At 47.3% G+C, this 7,201-nt stretch overlaps 1 pseudogene; it reads left to right on the top strand.

Annotated features, from left to right (window-relative positions):
- The first annotated feature begins 4,914 nt into the window (after window positions 1-4,914).
- The window catches only part of LOC129397111 (small ribosomal subunit protein uS11-like), a 43,118-nt pseudogene continuing 40,831 nt past the window's right edge, over window positions 4,915-7,201 (top strand).

Raw genomic sequence — 7,201 nt, forward strand, 5'->3', positions numbered from 1 at the left:
AGCAAGACTCCATCTCAAAACAAAAACAAAACAAAACAAAAAAACCTAGGGAATCAGTCAGTTATTAATCGAGTCCTAGAATTTTGGGGCTGATTGCTATAGGAGCTGTTGTTTGGCTTCTGGGCTGATTGCTGCAGATTGTGGGTCACAGTCCTGTCTTTCTATATGGTCTTGACATTGTCTGTATATTGACTCTCTCAGTGTGTACAGGCTGTCTTCTCCCAGCCTGCTTAAAATTAATGAGAGTTTGAACAGACGAGTATGTGGAGGGCACATCATCATTAGTACAAATAGCCACAGATGGAAATTCTGCATGCCTTTGAGAGAACTGAGTTTGAGAGGCTCTACCTCAACAGCTTCCTCGGCCCAGCTGAAGTCTCTCTCCCTGAAGGCCCATGCACCTTTCTCAGCCATTGCTGGGAATTCAGGATTGTGTGTTGGAGGCCAACATTGGGTACCATGAGTGGAAACCATGAACTGGGGCAAGTCCTCCTGGTACACACACACACAGCTACTTTTTCCTTCCTCTTCTGCCCTATCCCAGGGAACCCTCTTTGCACCATCCCACCCACTGGCCAAACTTCAGGGTCTTGTCTTCGTACTTACTGCTTTTTACTAAGGGAAAAGTTATTGAGAAGGCAGTCAAGGTTCATTTATTTTTAACCTGGAGACAGTGCCCCCAAACAAGAACTGAGTCCCTAGTTATGGAATGTCAGACACCTCGCAGCAGGTGGTGGTTCTGAAACACCCAGATCCAGATGGCAGCCAACTCCACCCACATGTCAGGCGGGCGACAGCATTTCCAGACATATTCCTTGTTTAGATGAGGAGATTCTGCCCCCAGTAACATTCCTTCAAGCAGCAAAATGATGCTAGATCTTTCCAGAGGTCACAGACTGAAGGCTTGGGGGCTACGGTCTGGAATGTGTTTTGCTTGGCACACATGCATTTTAAGTTGTTTAATGACCTATCAAGATTTAAAGATGAGGAGCTGACCTTTCATGTTAAAAAGAAAATCTATATTTTCCAACTTGTCTTGGAAAATGGGATGCTCTGGCAACACTTGGCCATCTTCCCACCTGCAGATGCTCAGCAGAATGGCAGCTGCCCTGTGGAGAGGAAGCACCTGTTCCCTTCCTTGCCACTCTCCCTGGCTGGCCTGCAGTTTTCTCCTGTGTGTCACAGTTATGGACTGACTGCTTGTGTCCTGCCAAATTCATATGTTGAAATCCTAACCCCCAAGGTGATCATATTAGGAGATGAGGCCTTTGGGAAGTGATGAGGTCACGAGGGTGGAGCCCTCATGAATGGGATTAGCGCCCTTATGAAAGAGACCCCAGAGAGCTCTCTCACTCTCTTTCCACCATGCAAGAAAATGAGATGTTGAAGTCTTCAACCTGGAAGAGGGTCCCTGCCAGAATCCGGCCATGCTGGGACCTGATCTTGGACTTTTGAGAACTGTGAGAAGTAATTTTCAGTTGTTTACAAGTTATCCCATCAATGGTATTCCACTATGGCAGTCCAAACTGACTAGGCGACTCACCTTCTTGGCCCAGTGGGCATTTGATCCAGAATAACTCATTACTGTCTGAGGAAATTCCCACTGTCTCTTTTCCCAGAAGTTTTTGTTTCTGGTGGCTTCTTGGGGGATTCCAGGCACAGTAGGGCCAAGCAATGGGTATAGAGTGACCCTACACCTTTGACTTGGCCTCCCGTGGACTTAGATGGATGAGTGTGTTTCCTAGGAGCCCTCTTTCCTGTCCTCAACCCTTTTCCCATGAGAAATGCCTCTTCTTGCCTCAGAAACAAACGAAGGGGTCAGTGTCTGCCAATGTCTGCTCAGCCCAGAGTGAATGTCTGAGAGATTCAGTGTGAATGTGCTGGTTGCCTGCTACAGATCAGGCTTGGCAGGTGGTGGTAGGTGGTTAAGGTTCCAGTTTCAGCATCAAGTATGAGTTGTTACTGCTCAGAGTCTCAGTTTTCTCATCTGTAAAATGGGAAGATTCCTAGCTCTCAAATTTATAAGGCTCCACTGGCCGTGTGTAAAATGTGGCAATTAGGGAATACTGTTGGCTGTTAACTATATCCACCAGGACAGGCTGGTTATGCTCTGGTAAAAAATAAACCCAAACTCAATGTCTGCACCCAGCACACATTTATCTCTTGTGCATGCTATATGGCCATCTTGACTCAGCAGGGTTCTATTCTCTGTCACCTTTACTTAGGAGTGTTGGTTGGAAGAATCCCCCACAGTAGTGCCATCAGTCTCTATGGCAGGGGAAAGGGGACATGGTGTATCAAGCCTTGGGCTTGAAGGTCTATTCCCAGAAGAGACGTCATTACCGCAACTCACGTTTCATTGGCCAAAGTGAGTCACAAGCCAAGTTTAACTTCAAGGAGCATGCCCCCAAGCCTCTGATTCTAAGTGCTACCGTCTTAACACATTTGAGCTCCTGTAACAAAATGCCATAAGCTGGGTGACTTATAAACAAGAGAAATTATTTCTCCCAGTTCTGGAGGCTGGAAAGTCCAAGACCAAGGCACTGGCAGATTTGGTGTCTAATGAGAACCTATTTCCTGGTTTATAGATGGTGCCTTCTTGCTGTATCATTACACGGTGGAAGGGGCAGACAAACTCTCTGGGGCCTCTTTTATAAGGGCACTGATCCCATTAATGACAGCTCTGCCTTTATGACCTAATCACCTTCCAGAGCCCCCACCTCCTAATGCCCTCACTGGGGGTTAGGTTTCTCCATATGAATTCTGGGGGGACACAAACATTCAGACCATGGCAGCGCTCTCTTCCCTCACAGCGTGGCTGGCTCTCCAACTACAACACCATGCCCCATGGCTGACTTCCAAGGAGACTTTCTGGAGAGGTTTGTCCTAAGAGACAGAAGAATGCATCCTGCCTCAAGTTTTAGCTCCATAGGTTCACCCTACAGTGAGGTAATAGTTACACATTCTTAATGAAAAGACCCAAAAGCCCAGTACATCCTGTTCTGCAGCATATAAAGCATCTTCTTCAGACCTGGTCCAAGACTACTCTGGGATTTTTGAGTCAGAAGAGAGCCAGAGCCTATTCAGTATGCTGTTTGACTCTGATCACAGCAGCCACCGCCATGTTAACAGGATGAGCAGGGCTTCCTTCAACTCAGGGTTCCTGTGAAATTAAAAAGAATTCTCATCTTGACTCAGGATTGTTGAACACTATTGATACTTCTTCCAAGGTCTCACAAGAGTTTGCCTCCTCTCATTGCCATGTGAAGACCTCTCTGGGGGAACAATGCATGGGTTCTTGGGGTATTATAGGGGACTACAGAGAAGTGTCACCTCCACCCAACAGCCTGATTCAGTCTACTCCTCAGGAGGAACACAAAGTGGTCTCTCTAGTGCCATGAAACCCCAAAAGGTGTCAACCAGTATTAAAGGCCTGCCTGATATACAACCCTCGAATGCAACACAGTGTCCTTCTGAGGCCACTCTAAAGGCCAGGAAAGGTTTGCTAAGGGATCTGTGCTGTTAAAAACAGAAGAAAAAGACCCTTATCCCATTGCTCTGTGTCTGGTGGCTATAGGGACAGTATTTCATAAAAAAAGAAAGGCAAAAATAATTTTCAAAAATGATTCAAGAAATGCTGTCAAAGATAGCAAAGAACAGAGTCCTCAAAGAACAGGGCCCAGGACAGGATAAGCACTCAATAACATATAACACTGTGTAGTGCTGTTGAGTGCTGGCTGTTGTTGAGTGCTTGTTGTTGAGTGCTAGCTGCTGAGTGCTAGCTGTTGTTGAGTGCTTGTTGTTGAGTGCTAGCTGTTGTTGAGTGCTTGTTGTTGAGTGCTAGCTGTTGTTGAGTGCTTGTTGTTGAGTGCTAGCTGTTGTTGAGTGCTTGTTGTTGAGTGCTAGCTGTTGTTGAGTGCCTGTTGTTGAGTGCTAGCTATTGTTGAGTGATTGTTGTTGAGTGCTAGCTGTTGTTGAGTGCTAGCTGTTGTTGAGTGCTTGTTGTTGAGTGCTAGCTGTTGTTGAGTGCTTGTCCTGCCTGGGCCCTGTTTTTAGCCTTTGATGTACATTTCTCCATTTAACTTCCACAATAGCCCTATTAGGCAGCTAGTATTATTATTTCTGTTTTACAGATAAAGATTGGTTTTAGCTCAGAGTAGTTCTGAATCTTATAAAAAGAAAAAAATATCCCCAGGAACTGAATCGGCTCCAAAATAGCCCCATCTTGGGCTAAATATGGGATGTGACAAAGCCACCATGAAGCTAGGCCCCCCTGTCCTGACAGCTTTCCACCCCTTCCCTGCCCCTCTCACCCTGCTTTCCAGGGGCAATGCACCTCCCCACTTCTCCTGGGAGGGGTGGGCATCCTCTCAGTCCCATAATCTGTGCCAGGCCCACATATGAGGACTTGACAGGATTCAGCAGAGATGCAGGCCTCTGCTCTGCTCATCTCTTTGCATATAGTAATTTAATGAGGACAAAAACTGCATAGAGCTAGTAATGGCACGACCAAGCAGCAGCTTAAGCTTTGAGCCGCTAAACCATGCTGCCTCCTGTTGTAATACGATTGTATTATAACACAAGTTCAAGAGACCACCCACTGCTTTCTTTATTGGATCTTCCAATGAAGTGGCCATGCTAGTAGCACAATTCCCCACGGAAATAGAAAATGACTATTCTAAAATAAATCCGAGGACACACCCAGCCACAAAGTGGGAGGTGTATTACACAAATGCAACCAGGGCCTCTGGATCTGGCATTTAGACCCACAGCAACAGCTTGTGTTTGCTCAGGGCTAAGAATGCAGGACTCAGACACCGAGAGCCTCTGAGCTGCTGCAAACTCATCAACCCCTATTAAAGGCCATTCTGACTACCCTTGGTGTTGGGTTTTCCTCGAAGAGCAGCTGAGAGCTAAGGTAGGGTAGGGAGCCAAGAGGAGGCAGGGAGAGCCAGAGGTGGCAGCCGGCAACAGGACACAGAAAGAAAAGGGACTTCAAAGGCAGATCTAAGAACTCACAGGGCTTTTTGGTGCAGAGTCTGGAGATAATGCACAGAAATGACACCTTGAAAGGGGAAGGAAAAGAAGGAAGAACACATCATCAGCCCCGGACTTCAGGTGGCTGAAGGAGAGAATGTATTTGGCATCTACCATATCTTTGCATCCTTCAATGACACATTTGTCCATGTCACTGATCTTTCTGGCAAAAAAAAAAAAAAAAAAAAAATGTGCTGTGTGACTGGTGGGATGAAGGTAAAGGGTGGCCAGATGAATCCTCTCAACGTGCTGCCACGCTGGCCACCCAGGATGTGGCCTAGAGGTGCAAGGAGCCAGACACCACTGGCCTACATCAAACTCCAGGCCACAGATGGAAATAGGACTGAGATCCCTGGACCTGGGGCCTGCTCAGGTATGAAGATCAGGTGGATTGAGTATGTCACTGCCATCCCCTCCAAAAGCACCTGCAGGAAGGGGGTTGCCATGGTCACCATCTGTGAACAGGACTCCTCAAAATGTTTTCTGTTAATAAATTGCCTTCAAGTAAACTGAAAAAAAAAAAAAAAAAAGAGGGAGAGAATTCACACAAAATGATGCCCAGTCTTGGTCTGCATGGTGAAGGGCCCAGGACTGATGGGCGGGGGCTCATTTGCATACCACAACACCAGGGAGAGTCCTGTCACCTGCCCTCCTGAGTCCTGAAGAAAACCCTTCACTCCAATTCCCTGTACACTGCTTCTAAAGGCAGGAAATGTGTACAGTTCTAGAATTACAGTCACATAAAATGCTAGAAGAATAACGTGATTTATTTAAGTGCTTAGAGGTACCCCCTTGAAGTTTGTGTTACCTGGAAGTTGGCCTCGGGGAAACACCTCATTGACCTTCTCTCAAGGATAAATGAGATGCAGGGACAGGGAAGGGAGAAAGGTTATTTTAACATTTCATTCACAGTCCCTGGGATTCTTTGGAGAGCACCTTAGGAATGTTCTTAACCTGAGTCCTCTTACTAAGTATTATCACATAGTCTGCCAGGCTGGCATTATTAACCCTACTTTGCAGCTGAGGCAACTACAAGAGATGACCCTATCGGGCTAGTGAAGTGGAATTCGCCATGTACTGCATGCAGTCATGTACTGCAGTGACCAATCCGGGTCCAATTTCTTTGATGATATCATTGACGGGGTAGCAGGGGAGAGGCAAGTGCAGGAGAAGAAACGGGGTGAAACCCACTGCAGGGAAGCTTGGGCTGGGGCAGGATCGGGGAGCCAGGGTATGGGGCATGGTTGGGACTGAAACCCTTGTTAACACTGGCTTTAGCAAAAGAAATGGGCACCACAATCCCAGAGGACTTCCAGAAGCTTCCTCCCTCCCCCGCACCTGGGCACAGAGACTTACCTCCCCTGCACCCTGGCCCTGTCTCTCTATTTGGCAAGACTCCCATGTCATCTGCTCCTCTTTACTTCGGGTCCCTCTTGGCACTGGGAATACTAAGTGAACCCAGCAGTTGCACAGGATTCTAGGAATTTCTCCTTTCCAACTTCCTGAACTGGTTTTCTAATTCACCTCAGAGGTACCTTAACAAATCATGTTCCAAGGCCGGGCACAGTGGCTCACGCCTGTAATCCCAGCACTTTGGGAGGTCAAGGCAGGAGGACCTCCTGAGCCCAGGAGTTCAAGACCAGCCTGGGCAACATAGTGAGACCGTGTCTCTACAAAAAATAAAAGAATTATCCTGGTGTGGTGGTGTGTGCCACTGCACTCCAGCCTGGATGAAAGTGAGAGATCTCTTTCGAAAAACTCACGCTCCACACAATCAGGAGGTCTGCCATCCACAGACTCCAGACAGATGGTTCCATCAGCCAGCAGGAGCGGCATGGGCAACGTCAGTAGCATGCACATCAGATTAGCTTCTCTGAGGTCACAAAGTTGCCTGGAAGTGGGGAATCCATGAGGGCCAGGCCCTCCACAGGAGGGGGACTTCCCTCTCCAGTCACCGGCCTCCCTGATGTGGTTCCCTCCTCTCAGCCCACATGCTCCTGCCGAGGTAACATGTCCCCCCACTCCATGTTAGAAAACCATAAAGCCCCCAAGAGACATTTCTACCAATCATCTAAATATTGAGTTTCACCTTATAAAATTTATAAAACGTAAAGAACACTTGGAACAGCCCAGTTTTAATGCCTCCAACTTTTGTTTTCCAAAG

This window comes from Pan paniscus, chromosome 12 (assembly GCF_029289425.2).
Source record: "Pan paniscus chromosome 12, NHGRI_mPanPan1-v2.0_pri, whole genome shotgun sequence".
Classification (NCBI taxonomy): Eukaryota; Metazoa; Chordata; class Mammalia; order Primates; family Hominidae; genus Pan; species Pan paniscus.